Source organism: Neofelis nebulosa, chromosome 15 (genome assembly GCF_028018385.1).
Source record: "Neofelis nebulosa isolate mNeoNeb1 chromosome 15, mNeoNeb1.pri, whole genome shotgun sequence".
Lineage (NCBI taxonomy): Eukaryota > Metazoa > Chordata > Mammalia > Carnivora > Felidae > Neofelis > Neofelis nebulosa.
Window position 1 is genome coordinate 9,812,914 of NC_080796.1, and position 16,592 is coordinate 9,829,505.

Below are 16,592 nucleotides of genomic sequence, written 5' to 3' on the forward strand. Positions count from 1 at the left end.
AGGTCTCTCCAGGAACAGAGGAACTGGCCGGCACCATCCTCCTCCCCAGACCCTCAGCATGAGCACAAGGCCACCTTCGGGAACCCGTGCGCATGGACACTCCCTACCTTGCTTACACCGAGTCCCCTCCCCCACACTCTGATGGAACCGCCCCCTCCAGTCGTGGGTGCCTCAGTCCGGGTGCGGTGGGCCCCACCCCCAGAAGACCAGCCCAAACCCCTGCCAGCACCATGACTCCCTACCCAGGAGTTTTGTGAGGCCTCGGTTCTAGTGGCAGTAGCGACGGGTCTCATTTCAGAAGCAGACCAGAGCACACCTCGTTAAAACACGCCGCCATCACACCAGGGACCAAACACTGCCCACAGCGGGCAGAGCCAGCCTCCGCAGATGACTGACCTGAAGGATAAAGCGAGCAGGACAAGACAGTAAAGCACACGCAGTGCACATTGGAGACAGTCCCAGAAGTGTCAGGCCCCGGAGAACAGGGGACCCTACGCTACAGGGCACTACAGGACCTCTTCTTCATGAGGCCATTACCCCCAAAAACAGGAAATGTAGCTGACTTTCCTAACACACAGAAACAGGCACTGAGACTTAGACAAGATGAGAAGAAAGAGGAATTTGTCCCAAATGAAAGAACAGGACAAGGCAAAGCCAGAGATGTAAGCAAAACAGATACAATAACATGTCTGATGGGGAATTTAAAACATTGATCATAAGGATTCTCACTGGACTTGAGACAAGAGTGGAAGATATGAAGGAGACCCTTAATGTAGAGATAAGGAATAACATGGCAGAGTTTAGGGGCTCAATAAACAAAATGAGAAATACACTTGATGGAATGAACACCAGGCCAGAAGATGCAGAGGAACAAATTAATGGCCTAGAGAACAGGGCAATGGAAAGTAATCAAGCTGAACAAACAGGAGGGAAAAAAAGGGGTGCCTGGGTGGTGGCTCAGTCCATTAAGCATCGGCTTTTGGTTTTGGCTCAGGTCATGATCCCATGGTTCATGGGTTTGAGCCCCATATTGGGCTCTGTGGTGACAACGTGGGGTCTGCTTGGGATTCTCTCTTTCCCAATCTCTTTCTGCCCCTCCCCAGCTCACACTCTCTCTCAAAATAAATAAACTTAAAAAAAAAAAAGGCAGAATACAGCGATAAAGAAAAAATATTAAAAGCAGCAAGACAAAAGAAGGCAGTTACCTACAAAGGAAACCCCATAAGGCTACCAGTGGACTTTTCAGCAGAAAGTTCCAAACCAGAAGGGAGTGACATGACATACTCAATGTGCTAAATGGGAACAACCTGCAGCCAAGAATACTCTACCCAGCAAGGCTGTCATTCAGAATAGAAGGAGAGATAAAGAGTTTCCCAGAAAAACCAACAAAAACTAAAGGAGTTCATGACCACTAAACCAGCCCTGTAAGAAATATTAAAGAGGACTCTTTGAGTCTAAAGAAAAGACCAAAAATGACAGTATGAAGATAGCAAACACAAGAGCAGTAAAAATGAATATTTCTGCCAAAAATCAGCCAAGGAACTCACAAAATAAAAAGATGTAAAATATAACACCATATACCTAAAACATGGAGGAGAGAGGAGTAATGAATGGGTTCAAACTTGAGTGACTATCAATTTAATATAAACTGCTATATGCAGAAGAGGTTATACACACACCTAATGGTAACCATATATCAAAAACCACTAACAAATATGCAAATAATAAAGAGAAATAAATCCAAATTTATCAGTAAAGAAAATGAGCAAGCCATCAAAGAGAGAAAGACTAGAAAGGATCAGAAGAAATCTTCAGAAACAACCACAAAACAAGTAATAAAATGGCAATAAATACATATCTATCAATAATTACTTTGAGAGGCACCTGGCTGGCCCAGTCGGTACAGCATGTGACTCTTGATCTCAGGGTTGTAAGTTTGAGCCCCACTTTGGGTGAGAGGTTACTTAAAAATAAAATCTTTTTTTTAAATAATAATTACTTTTTTTTTTTTTCAACTTTTTTTTTTTAATTTTTATTTTTGGGACAGAGACAGAGCATGAACGGGGGAGGGTCAAAGAGAGAGGGAGACACAGAATCGGAAACAGGCTCCAGGCTCCGAGCCATCAGCCCAGAGCCTGACGCGGGGCTCGAACTCACGGACCGCGAGATCATGACCTGGCTGAAGTCGGACGCTTAACCGACTGTGCCACCCAGGCGCCCCAAATAATAATTACTTTTAATGTAAATAGACTAAAAGCTCCAATCAAAAGACATAAGGTGTCAGAACAGATAAAAATAAAAAACCAAGACCAATCTATATGCTGCCCACGAGAGACTCGTTTCAGACCTAAAGACACCTGCAGATTGAAAGTGAGGGGATGGAGGGGCTCCTGAGTGGCTCAATTAGGCGTCCAACTCTTGATTTCGGTTCAGGTCATAATCTCATGGTTGTGAGATGAAACTCCACATGGGGATCCATGCTAGGTGTGGAGCCTGCTTGAGATCCTCTCTCTCCCTCTGCCCCACCCTGCTCACACATGCATTCATTCACTTTCTCTTAGAAGAAAAAAGAAAAAGAAAGAAAGCAAGAAAGCAAGAAAGCAAGAAAGCAAGAAAGCAAGCAAGAAAGAAAGGAGATGGAGAAACATCTATCATGCAAATACATATCAAAAGAAAACTGGAATAGCAATACTTTTATCAGACAAGCTGGACTTTGAAACAAAGACACTAACAAGAGACAAAGAAGGACACTATATAATAACAAAGGGGACAGTCCAACAAGAAGATATAACAATTGTAAATATACACCCAACATAGTAGCACCCAAGTATATGAAACAATTAATAGCAAACATAAAGGAACTAATTGATAATAATAGAGTAATAGTAGGGGACTTTATACCCCACTTACATCAATGGGCAGATGGTCTAAAGAGAAAATCAACAAGGAAATAATGACTTTGAATGACACACTGGACCAGATGAATTTAACAGATATATTCAGAACATTCTACCCTACAGCAACAGAATATACATTCTTTTAATGTTTATTTATTTTTGAGAGAGAGAGAGAGAGAGAGAGAGAGTAGGGAAGGGGCAGAAAGAGAGGGAGACACAGAATCTGAAGCAGGCTCCAGGTTCTGGGCTATCAGCAGAGAGCCCAACGTGGGGCTCAAACTCACCAACCGTAAGATCATGACCTGAGCTGAAGCCAGACACTTAACCAACTGAGCCACCCAGGCACCCCAGAATACACATCCTTTTTTTTTTTTTTTTTAATTTTTTTTCAACGTTTTTTATTTATTTTTGGGACAGAGAGAGACAGAGCATGAACGGGGGAGGGGCAGAGAGAGAGGGAGACACAGAATCGGAAACAGGCTCCAGGCTCCGAGCCATCGGCCCAGAGCCCGACGCGGGGCTCGAAGTCACGGACCGCGAGATCGTGACCTGGCTGAAGTCGGACGCTTAACCGACTGCGCCACCCAGGCGCCCCGAATACACATTCTTTTAAAGTGCACATGGGACATTCTCCAGAAAATATTACATTTTAGGCCACAAAACAAGCCTCAACAAATTCAAGAAGATCGAAATCATACCATGCAACCTTTCTGACCACAGTGCTATGAAACTGGAAGTCAACCACAAGAAAAAAATTGGAAAAAGGGCGAATACATGGAGGTTAAATAACATGTTACTAAAAACCATGAATGAGTCAACCAGGAAATAAAGGAGAAATCAAAAAGCATATGGAAACAAATGAAAATGAAAACACAACTGTCCAAACCTTTGGGATGCAGCAAAAGCTGTTCTAAGAGGGTGGCTCAGTCGGTTAAACGTCTGACCTCTGCTCAGGTCATGATCTCATGGTTTGTGAGTTTGAGCCTCACATCTGGCTCTGTGCTGACAGCTCAGAGCCTGGAACCTGGTTCAGATTCTGTGTCTCCCTCTTTCTCTGCCTCTCCCCACCCCAGCCCCCACCCCCCGCCAAAAAAAAAAATAACATTAAAAAAAATTTTTTTTAATAAATAAATGAGGGAAGTTTATAGCAATACAGGTCCACCTCAAAAAGCCAATCAGTGGCAGAGGCCCTGAAAGGAAAGGGAAGGATTCGAATGGTATTTAGGAAGTGAGGCCTTCAGGACTTGGTAAACAAATTGGAGTGAGATGGGGCAGAGGAGGAGTCTAGGATGACCACCAGATTTCTAACTCGGGTGACTTGAGGGGTGGTAGTACCATTTGCCAAATACAGATGTAAAGTGGTCACATGGCATCACTAATCCTCCTCCTGCTCCTAGGTCACCAGGGCCTGTGATGGTGAGCCCCATGCCCAAACCACTCATCTGTATTCACCATAGGTGGACACGCGGCTGGAGGCAAGAAGTCTGACCTGAGCACCACTAACTGCAGGCTTTCTTCTGTTATGGAAGACCAAGCCCATAATATAGATATTGCTTTAATTTGTTAGACAGGGATTTGTGGCTCCTGGCCCCACCCCGACTGCCCTATGAAGTAACCGGAGAGGGAAATGATGCATGGGTTTCCTTAAAGAGAAGTTTAGATTTGTCTAAGGTTACAAAGGTACAGACAAGAGGGATCATTGCACCACAATCTGCCAGGACAACAGACACTTATGCACAGCACAGTATTAGACACTAAACTAAGCTCCCATGCCCTGAGGTATTCCTCTGTCTTCCTGTGAAGATCTTTCCCTTAACTGAGTGGTAAAGTGAGCGAGAAGATGCTTTGCTAACTGGTCAGTCAACCTGGAAGTCAATGGTCACAGTGCTCAGCTCACCTTTGCCACCAACTCTGAGCTGTCTGACTGTCCCACCCAGGCTGGGACTGGCTGTCTTTCCCAGGCTGCTGGATGAGGGGCCCAAGGGCAGCACCCAAGAAGAGAGTCCAAAGCATCTTTCATCTATCAGAGGGACCAGGGCGATGGGTGAATGCTGGGTCAGAAGCAAAGGGACTCTAAGCAAAGTTAGCAGGTGTGTGTGGCGTGGGGTGGGGAGGTTGAGTCAACTTAGGAGGGGAGAAAGGAAGCATGCTGGAAAGATTCCCTGAGGGTCTGGAAAAGAGACGCAGAGCCCGCCAGTGAGCATGGAGAGAGCTGTTAGAGCGACTCACTTGAATACAAGCAGCTTATATAGCAATGACCTTACATTTTATGGAACGGAAGAGGTGTAGAGTGGCAATAATGGTCAGTAGGATATAAAAGCATGCCCCGTAGGAAGGTAGAATTCGTTTATTTAAAAAGCTTTTATTGAATACTCACGTGCATGTAAAACAATAGATAGCAACGCAAGATCGCCGTATTAACGGAATAGACAGATTCCAGGCTGGCACCGTTGGAGGTGGCTTTTAGCACATGGATAACTTCTCACGGAGGGTTCTGTCTAATTACAAGAATGACAGGTATATAATTTCTTCTTTAATGATACTGTTAAAGGTGGCAATTTTGAGTTAAGTACATACTCTGTAAGAGTTTCACCCCACATTTTGAAGTTGATACTTTTTCTTCACCATTAATTGACCCTACTGCGAGTTCCAATAAGTGAATCAAGTCAAGAAGTTCACCTTCATGATGTTTTTTAAAGGATAAATGAAATAAAAACATTTGAGCTCAAGAGATCTTTATAGATCCTTCTCTTTTGCAGGTACTCGTACCGTTTGGATGATAGTTAGCTCCCTTGAACTACTGAGAACCGACCTGAATTAGGGGACAGACGTGAAGACAATGGCTTGTCCTGCATGGCCAACCAGTTCTTGTATAGCCTTAATACTCCAAGTGGAAATAAATTGCACCCTGGGAGTTTTATATGTATGTGAAACGCGGGTGTTATTCTGTGTCATTGCACAGCACCAACCTATCTTTGCTCTTACATGTATGACAAATAACACTGAAGAAGTATTAAGCCACTGCAAAAACCTCTCTTTCAATAGATAGAGACAGAGACAGAGACAGAGAGACAGAGAGACAGAGAGACAGAGAGAGAGATTGGTCTTTTACCAAACAGTAATAGTAGTGCCTTGCTCGCATACAGCAAAATGCATCTGGGTCACAGAAATTTTAAGGTGGCAGGTTTGTTCTCTCTAAATAGATTAGTGTTTCAGATAAAACCACAGTTCCCCTTTTGCCGATGTGTTTACACTTTCTTTATCTGACAGAAAAGAGGAAGTATTACAATATGGTGACGTCTCCTTAAATAACAACATGGCGAAATGTGTGACTCTGATAGGAAAAGTAAACGATTACGAATTCTTCATGCAATTTATTTTTTCTTTAAGTTTATTTATTTATTTTGAGAGAGAGAGAGTGAGTGAGTGAGGGGCAGAGAGAGAGAGGGAGAGAGAGAGAGAATCCAGATTCTCTGCACTGATAGTGCAGGTCCCGACGCGGGGCTCAAACTCACGAACCATGAGATCATGACCTGAGCCAAAATCAAGAGTCTGACGCTCAACTGACTCAGCCTCCAGGGCTGAGTCATGCATGCTCTCTTCATGCAATTTTTTGAACTTTTGTTTTGTTGGAGGAAACAGTAAGACTTTTCAAAACTGGGCTTCTCAACACAGCTCAAGTTTGTTTCAAAGAGCACATTTGTGAGGTACGTAATCTGATAGACTTACAGGGATTGGCTGGAGGCGAAACTATTTCTTTCACGAGGACACCAACCTACCAAAAATATCTAACCGTAGCTTTGAAAGTTAATACAGTTGTCATAGAGTGAATGGGTCCAAAATCCTGAAGGGCACCTACTGTGTGCTGCACACAGTTCCAGAAGACACAGCAGTGAACTCAGGAGCTTATATTCCAGACAGACCCTAGAAAAAAGCAAGTCTGGAAAAGTTAGCAGTGCTACGTAAATATAGGGGATAGTCACTTTAGCTCAAATGACTGGAGCAAATCTTGAAGAAAAATCTTTTATTCAGAAGAAGATGGATTTGGGTTAAAATTAAACCATTTCTGGGGCGCCTGGGTGGCTCAGTCAGCTAAGCGTCCGGCTTTGGCTCAGGTCATGATCTCTTGGTTCACGAGTTCGAGCCCCATGTCGGGCTCTGTGCTGACAGCTCGGAACCTGAAGCCTGCTTCCCTCTCTCTCTGCCCTTCGCCTGCTCACACTGTCTCTCTCGCTGTCTCAAAAATAAATAAACACTAAAAAAAAAAATCAGTTTAAAGAAATAAAAAAATTAAATTAAATTAAACCGTTTCTGTTCCTTCTAGGGTGTCTGGCAAGATCAACAAGGAGATCAGCAATGCTGAGCAGAGGGACAATTCTGGAGTTTAGAGTGCACCAAGCATTGTGTAAAGAGGTTCTTCGCTTCTAATTAAATAAAATTACATGTATGCATTTTGTCACTTAATACTGGCTAGTTTTAGGCATTCTCAGTTATTATCTTTCTAACTATTTAATAAGCAAGGAGCCCACATCACAACAGAGACGGTGAGGCTCACAGGGGTCAGGGTTCCTCGAGGTCATCTGATCCAGGCTCTGCACTCTGACAGATGATCTCATCAGTGACCCTTGCCGAGGGATTTGCTTGACCATGAGGCTCTAGATACACTTGGTTTCTATGCACAGAAGCCCAATTCCGAAGTCTTGCAATTAGATAAGATTGTCGGAATCTTCTCTTCCCAGGATCTATGTTCCTCATCTTCCAGTTACGTGAATTTTTCTGACTGTCCTGTGACGGCTGAACCGGGAGGGTAACCTCGGGGTGACGGTGACTGCCAGTCTGGAGATTGGTCTTATGCCACCAGAAGGGTGGGCAGACTTCTCCAGCAAGATGGGCTGAATGTAAACAAAGTTGAGTGTTAGATCATTTTGGAGCCTTTCCCCTGGAACAGCTGACGACAGGCATTGCCTGTTTCTGCCTTTGGCTTAAGCTGCCAGGCCATGTGGTGGGGGAGCGTGCGCCATATTGGGGGATTTCATTCTCCCTGTTTAACGGTTCTTAATGCTGTTGGCTCTCAGGGAAATTCAGGACAAGTTCCTTCTGTGGCTTCAGGGTTAGCCTGATTGGCAAGGGAGTCTGTCTGGCTGAGCACAAACTGAAGCCATTTGTTCGTTTGTGTGCTAGTAACCTTGTATTCAAGCACAGTTGTTCTAAGGATGGCAAAATGGAGGACTTCAGAATTTCTCATAATGTTGAACGGCTCTCCTCTTGGGACTCCTTAGGGTCTTAGCGGAGTCCCGTGTGCCACACTTGCCCCCAGTTTTAGGCTTCTTTGTTTTTATCAGTGAGGATATTATGCAGGTTTTCTTAAAATGCACAACCAGCTTCTAGATCCAAACTTACAATTTTTGATGGCCTTCCAGAATTTGTGAATGAATAGAACAGCAGTTAACAATGTCACTCACATTAACCCATTTACATCTACTAGAATCTGCCTACGTTCTCTTATGCTCCTGTCCAACGGAGGCCTGGCATGTGAGCATATGATGAGGAAACATTTAGTACAGCAGAGCAAAGCCAGTACTGAACCAAGATTCCAGGAATGTGATAAAACCTGGCTATTGGGGACTGCGGGGCTTCCAGTGGCAACATGCCCCTTCTTGTATGGCCCAGGCCTGGCCAGATCCTTTCGTTGGGTTTCCTTCAGCATGGCTGAGAAAGGCAGTACTTTCCAAAAAAGAAGTTACTGAATACTGGGGGGAGGGCAGGAGCGGGGAAGGTGAATTACACACAGAGAATATCGTAATATCATTTATCCAATGATTCATTCAAAAAATATTCAGGGGCACCTGGGTGGCTCAGTCGGTTAAGCATCCAACTTTTGATTTCAGTTCAGGTCATGATCTCACCATTCATGGGTTCGAGCCCCACGTCGAGTTCTGTGCTGACAGCTCAGAGCCTGCTTGGGAGTCTCTCTCTCCTTCTCTCGCTGCCCCTCCCCTGCCCTCTCTCTCTCTCAAAATAAATAAACTTAAAAAAATATTCATCAAGAATCTAGTATACACTGAAGACACAAATGGTGAATAACACTTTAAAGAGAGCTTGAGTCCCCACCACCAGCCCCTTAAGCTTATAGTTTTTAATACCCTTTGCTGATTTAAAAGACAAAAACTGGGGCACCTGGGTGGCTCAGTCGGTTGAGCGTCCAGCTTCAGCTTGGGTCATGATCTCAGGGTCCGTGAGTTCAAGCTCCACGTCGGGCTCTGTGCTGACAGCTCAGAGCCTGGAGCCTGATTCAGATCCTGTGTCTCCCTCTCTCTCTGCCCCTCCCCTGCTCTGTCTCTGTCTCTGTCTCTGTCCCTCTCTCGCAAAAATAAATAAACATTAAACATTTTTTTAAAAATATAAAACTCTGTGCAAAATACAGGGAGACACAAAAAACTAATTTTTTTTACAATCACCTGTGTACAATTACAGGGGGGCACAAAAGAACGCTTGAAAAATATTCCTTGTGGTCCCTGTTCTCGTGGAGTTTCCGTTCTAGTTGTAGAAGCTGTTCTTGGGAAGTTAGACAGGAAACAAATAAAGGTGACGTGTGTCGGCTGGTGCCATGAAGACAGGGCAGGTAAGAGGACAGAGGGAGGGAGGGTGAACTCTAGGCGGGGGGTGGGGGGTGGGTCAGGGAACACCTCCCTAAGAAGGCCCACGAACCTCATTCTATCTCTTTCTAGTCCCAAAGGGCTGGCTCAACTTTGCAACACCTCGCTTCCCAGGTTCAAGCATCCCCAAGCGATGGACCCGCTTCATGGAGGCTGGTTTTGCAGACAACTTGGATTCCTACAGTGAAGGGCTGGCTCTTCTCTTCGATTGACCGGAGACTTGCCTGTTGGTTCTACTTTCCGGTCTAGGAGCCTGTATTATGCCCACAAAGTGAAACTTACTCTCTCCCCATCATGGAGGCTAGACGTCCAAAATCACCGTGTCACAAACAGCATCATGCCTGTTCTGAAGCCTTCTGTAGAAGATCCTCCCTGGTCTCTTCTGGCTTCTCGTGGCCCCAGGAGTCATTCCAGTCTCTGCCTCTGTCTTCACATGGACATCTTCCCTCCATGTCTACGTCTCTTCTCTTCCTAAAGGACACCAGTAATGTTGATTAAGGGTCCATCCTACTACAGTATGACAAGGAATTATATCTTCAATGACCCTTTTTCCAAATAGGGTCACACTCTCAAGTACTGGGGTTAGGACTTCACCACAGCTTAAAAAAAATTTTTTTTTTTATGATTTAAGTACAGTTGACATACAATGTTACATTGGTTTTTGCACAACATGGTGGCTCAAGAATTCTTTTGTTTTTTTCTTATGAAGGCTCCATGCCCAATGTGAGACTAGAACTCCCAACCCTGAGATCAAGAGTTGGACACTCAACCAACTGAGCCACCCAGGTGCCACTGTGACTCAGCACTCTATACATCAGTCAGTGCTCACACAAGAAGTATAGTCACCATCTGTCACCATCCAACATTAGTGCAAAGCTTTGACTATATCCCCTATGCTGTGCTTTTCATCTCCATGACTTACTGATTTTATAGCTGGAAGTTTATACCTCTTAATCCCTTTCACCCATTTTGCCCATCCAACCCCTCCCCTGGGGCAACCACCAGAGTCTGTTTATGAGTCTTTTTCTCTTTTTGCTTGTTTGTTTTGTTTTTTAGAGTCCACATATAAGCAAAAGTATATGCTATTTGTCTTTCTCTGACTGACTTATTTCACTTAGCATCATACCTTCTAGGTCCATCCATGTTGTTGCAAATGGCAAGAGTTCATTCCTTTTTATGGCTGAGTAATATTCCACTGGGTGTGTGTATATACAGCACATTTTTATCCATTCATTTACTGATGGCCACTTGAGTTGCTTCCCAATCTTGGCCATTGTAAATAATGCTGCAATAAACATGGGGGTGTGCGTTGTAGAAGTTCTTTATACATTTTGAATATTAACCCCTTATCAGATAAATCATTTGCAAATATCTCCTCTCTTGTGTTCAATAGGTTGCCTTTTCATTTTGTTAGTGGCTTCCTTTGTTTTGCAAAAACTTTTTACTTTGGTGCAGCCCTTACAGTTTATTTTTGCTTTTGTTTCCCTTGCCTGAGGACATATATCTCAAGTATGTTGCTAAGGCTGATGTCCAAGAGATAATAATGCCTGTTTTCTTCTAGGAGTCTCGTGGTTTCACATCTCACATTCACATCTTCAATCGATTTTGAATTCACTTTTGTAAATGGTGTAGGAAAGCAGTCTAGTGCCATTCTTTGGCATGCGGCTGTCCAGGTTTCTGCACACCATTTGTTGAAGAGACCACCTTTTCCCCTTTGTATACTCCTGCCTCATTTGTCATAGATGAGTTAACCATATATGCATGTGTTTATGTCTGGACTCTCTGTCCTGTTCCATTGATCTGTATCAACATATCTTTTAGGGAGGACACAATTCAACCAAAAACAGAGACCAAGGATGCAGCCCTTCTTTTCTTCCCAAAACAAGTGACTGGGTCAGGAGTGACTGACATCGTGATAAATGAGCACACACACTGAGAATTTCTTTGTGCCTCCATAGGAGGCTGGTTGTACGGCAAGCCTTTGTGTGGGAAGCACGATATTCCTATAATCTGAGTAACACCATTCAGTCATGGGAGAACGATGAAGGTCAAACTCTTGGTTTATTACTAACTACGTGTTGATTGGTAGTATACAAGGGAATGTCGATCTGAAGAAACTAGAGACTTCTTGTTTCATTTTCTTAAATTTATAGTGATCATAAGAATAACTAAACACTTCCTGAGCACGTTAGGGGCCAAGTACAGCTGACCCTGGAGCAACATGTGGGTTAGGAGAAGAACCTTCTACAATAGTCAAAAATCCACGTGTAACTTTCGACTCCCCCCAGACTCAACTACAAATAGACTACTCATGACCAGAAGCCTTACTGATGACGTATGTAGCCGATTGACACATATGTTGTATGTTATACGTATTTTTTCCCATATTCTTACAATAATACTAGAGAAAAGCAAATGTTTTTAAGAAAATAATAAGAGAAAATACATGTACTGTACTGTGGCACATTTATTTTTAAAAATCTGCATATAAGTGGACACGTGCAGTTCACACCCAAGTTCAAGGGACGACTGTACTATTCCAAAGTGTTTTATACAGGTTAAGCATTTCATTTCCCAGAGAGCACTACAGCATAAAGCTACCGTCTTTTTGTATATTGCAAACGAGGAAACAGAGGCAAGGTTACGTAACTTGCTCCAAGCTGTGTGGGGCAATAACACATAGACAACTTTGCAAATCCCTATAACTTTTTCCTGCTTCTGTACCAGAAGCATTATTTTAATTTTTTTTAATGTTTATTTATTTTTGAGAGAGAGAGAGACAGAGAGAGAGAGACAGAGCATGAGCAGGGGAGGGGCAGAGAGAGGGAGACACAGAATCGGAAGCAGGCTCCAGCTCTGAGGTGTCAGCACAGAGCCGGACACGGGGCTCGAACTCACGAACCTCAAGATCATGAGCCGAAGTCAGACACTTAGCCGACTGAGCCACCCAGGTGCCCCGTATAGGGTTGTGTATAATCACAAAGGGTAACAAATCTGAACCTCTTCGGTAATTATTTTTAAAAATTTTTTTTTTCAACGTTTTTTATTTTTATTTTTGGGACAGAGAGAGACAGAGCATGAACGGGGGAGGGGCAGAGAGAGAGGGAGACACAGAATCGGAAACAGGCTCCAGGCTCCGAGCCATCGGCCCAGAGTCCGACGCGGGGCTCGAACTCACAGACCGCAAGATCGTGACCTGGCTGAAGTCGGACGCTTAACCGACTGCGCCACCCAGGCGCCCCCGGTAATTATTTTTAAACCACTCAGGACAGGGGTCCATCTTAGGTATACATTCATTCTCCTGATTGTAAGCAAACACCAGTTAATAAAATTAAGCAAAAGCAGGAGGTGACTAGATAAAGGTGGTGAGCACAGAGCCTTTCACGTTGCATTATGTGAACATCTCCTTCACTCACCTGGATTCCAGTAACTGAAACCTGGTCTGTGACTTTACCACAATAACTTAATTTTTTTTTTTTTTTTGTAAATGGAGAACACAGCCACTTAACAATAAAACACAAATGCCCTCCCTTCTTGTGGCATGAGATAAAGAAACATGACTTACATGATAAATTTTAAAGCCGAATTGCTTCGACTCATATGTTTATCTGTCATAAAATGTACTGTCTCTATATTTATGTTAAGAGACACCTACACGGTTGTTACTGTTTACTGATGGTTGCGGTATATAATAGAGCAGTAATGGGTCTTTTCCATGACTTTGTAATTTGGAAAAGGTATCAGCAGTCACACTGACCACATACTCAATGTCAAGAAGGCAGGCAGAGGTGAAGGACCTTTGAGGAGGGAGGGATCAGTCACTCTGGGGACATGTAAGAATAAGAACATTCAGGGGGCACCTGTGTGGCTCAGTTGGTTAAGTGTCCCACTCTTGGTCAGGTCATGACTCACGGCTCGTGAGATCGAGCCCTGTGCCGGGCCCTGCGCTAATAGCCTAGAACCTGCTTGGGATTCTCTCTCTCCTTCTCTCTCCACCCTTCCCCGAGCTCATGCTCACTCTTTTCTCTAAATAAATAAATAAATAAATAAATAAATAAATAAATAAAAGAAGGAGAACATTCAGCTCGGTCAGAAAGGAAAGCCCACAGTTCAAGGGAGAGACCTTTACCGAAGACAGTCATCTCACGCTTCCAGCACGGCCATATTGAGCCAGCCAAAGTTCAAGTTCACCTGCTTCTCACAGCATTAAGTTAGAGAAAAACACCACAATAATGGTATGCCGATTTTCATTCTTACGAGCAGTGTCCTTCCACTTTGTTCCTATCTTGGACTGTTTTTTTCTTTCTTGAGTTCCAGAGTTACTGTCACCTTTTGAAAACTTCTGCGTGTGGTTGTTTCTCTGAATATTGCGCTACTATTCATGAAAGCATCTACAAAGCCAGTCAAAACGAAGGAGGAAAACTAGCATTTATCAGACCCCTCTGACGTGTTTGGCACTATTCTGAGTGTGTTACTCGGGCTGTGAACTTTAGGCCCCAATAACAACTCGGTGTGTGTGGGGGGGGACCCTATTATCATCCCAGTGTCCAGATGAAGGAGTAGATGATGAGAAAGAGGCGCTCTGGGGTCTGCAGAGTCATGAGGTGAATGGCAGTTTGTAAATCCTCGGCCTCTCCGTTCTCTTCCCCTCTGTGAGCCTGTTGCTGCATCACCCTTGCTAGAAAATTCTGCTGTCAGTGCTAAGCTACAATAATAACAGAATAAAATAACACAACAGACAACTATGCATTGTACTCCTGGCATGGATCATCATTTTTTTAAATCAATTCTTTGAATTTTATTTAATTAATGAATTTATTTTGTTATTATTATGTTTAAGTTTTTATTTTGATAGAGACAGAGCATGAGCGGGGGAGGGGCAGAGAGAGAGGGAGACAGAGGATCCCAAGTGGGCTCCGTACTGTCAGCACAGAGCCTGACGCAGGGCTGAGATCACGACCTGAGCCGAAATCAAGCCTCGGACGCATGACTGTCTGAGCCGTCCAGGCACCCCTGATCATGGATCAACATCAAGTGTACCCCTAGAATAGCAGCTCTACCAGCCTCCACGGTGTGTCCTCTGTCCCGTTCCTTGCCACAGTTTGACAGTAAATATGTTACACTAGAACAGGTGCTTTCGTAAAGGAGCTGTTAGAATTTTACAAGAGTGTGATATCGGTACATAGTAATTCGGGGAAGAGAGAGCAAGATATCCCCCAAGAAGATAAAGGAAATCAAATTGCCCCCTTTGAGGGGGCGCCTGGGTGGCTCAGTCTGTTAAGTGCCTGACTTCGGCTCAGCTCATGATCTCATGGTCTGTGAGTTCGAGCCCCACGTCGGGCTCTGTGCTGACAGCTCAGAGTCCAAAGCCTGCGTCCGATTCTGTGTCTCCCTCTCTCTCTGCCCCCTCCCTCACTTGCACTCTGTCTCTCTCTCTCTCAAAAATAAACATTAAACACATTTTTAAAAATTATCCTTTGAATGACAAAGGAATGAAATTCACCCATGTCATGGGTAGACTTGACCATCAGTGGGAGTGAACTGACAGACCGTGCATCGAGAAGTTGGAAACACCCATGTATCGCTCGCAGTGACCCGGAAGCAATCTCAAGAGAGCCGGCCTGGTTGTAGTTTCACCAACAAAAACCCAGTCTGCTGTGCTGGGCCCTGCCTGGACTGACCTTGCGCTCCAATTGGCAGCCATGAACCTTTTCTCCCTGGGAAAGGAATTCAGGGACCGGGAGCCCGCGGTGTTTGTCTCGCACAGACTGTCCTGTTGTGAGGCAACTGTGAGCCATCAGGCGTCTCAGGCTTGGATGAAATCTCTCTCCAAACAATTCCCGCCCTTCAAACTTCGACTTAGTGTTCATCAAGCAGTCTTTTGGTCATTCCATTTCCCAGATACCTCAGCCTCGGAAAAGGGGGTGCTCTGGATAGGAGTCACGGGGATCCTAGCAAAAGCAAGGAAACGTCCAGGACTGTAAGTCAATACATTAGAATTGAGGTTTGTGTCTATAAACTTTTTACGAATGTGCTTCCTACAAGTCAGTCTCCTGGAGACGGATGAGCGCTGGGGTCCTGGCACGGCTCAGTTTCTGGACTAAGACTACAGCCAGGTTCACGGTGCTGTCACCCTGAGCGTGTCTGAAGGGCTGCCGGCCAGATGCCTTTGCTCTCAACGCTTTCCTTTCCAACCTTCAAAAACAAGCCCAATGGTTGGCCACGTAAATGTCAGGAAACAAGTAAAAAGTCCGAGAAGGTAAGCAAACTTCTCAGAAGGCTAAAAGTGAATCTGATGGCACACGACTTGAGAGAATAATAGGAACCACATAATTCAGAGAAGTGACAAAGAGGGGGGCGCCTGGGTGGCTCAGTCGGTGGAGCGTCCGACTTTGGCTCAGGTCATGATCTCACGGTTCATGAGTTCGAGCCCCACGTCGGGCTCCTTGTGGACAGCTCGGAGCCTGGAGCCTGCTTCGGATTCTGTGTCTCCCTCTCTCTCTGCCCCTCCCCCGTTTGTGCTCTGTCTCTCTCTCTCTCTGTCTCTCTCTCCAAAATAAATAAACATTAAAAAAAAAGTATTCAGAAGACAGCGTCAGAGAGATGTTGTAACGCACAGCCTGAACGCCTTTGGGTTTCGAGGCGGCCGGCTTCTCAACCAGTGCGAATAGCACCATTGCTCATTCGCGCCCCTTATCTGGAGAGTCCCTTCCATTAACTTGCTGCAAACACATGAGATAATGGCAGCAATTATGGGGGAAGGTATTTTTTATTCAGGTTCATGAAGCTGGAAACGCTTTGTTTCTCTTTCATGTCGCAACTGTGTTTTGTTTCCTGTCTAATCACCCATGTTGATGTTTTAAAGTGGCCAGGAGAATAGGTTTTCTTTATTCTGCTCGCAGTTGTGTCATAAAGGGTAATTAATTCCCTTTGGGTTGAAGTGGATAGGACACAGGAACTCGGGAACCCCGCGGGCTGTTTAGGTTTGCCAACACGAGTTGTCACTTTGAGCAAAAATCCCATGGAAACACGCTGGATT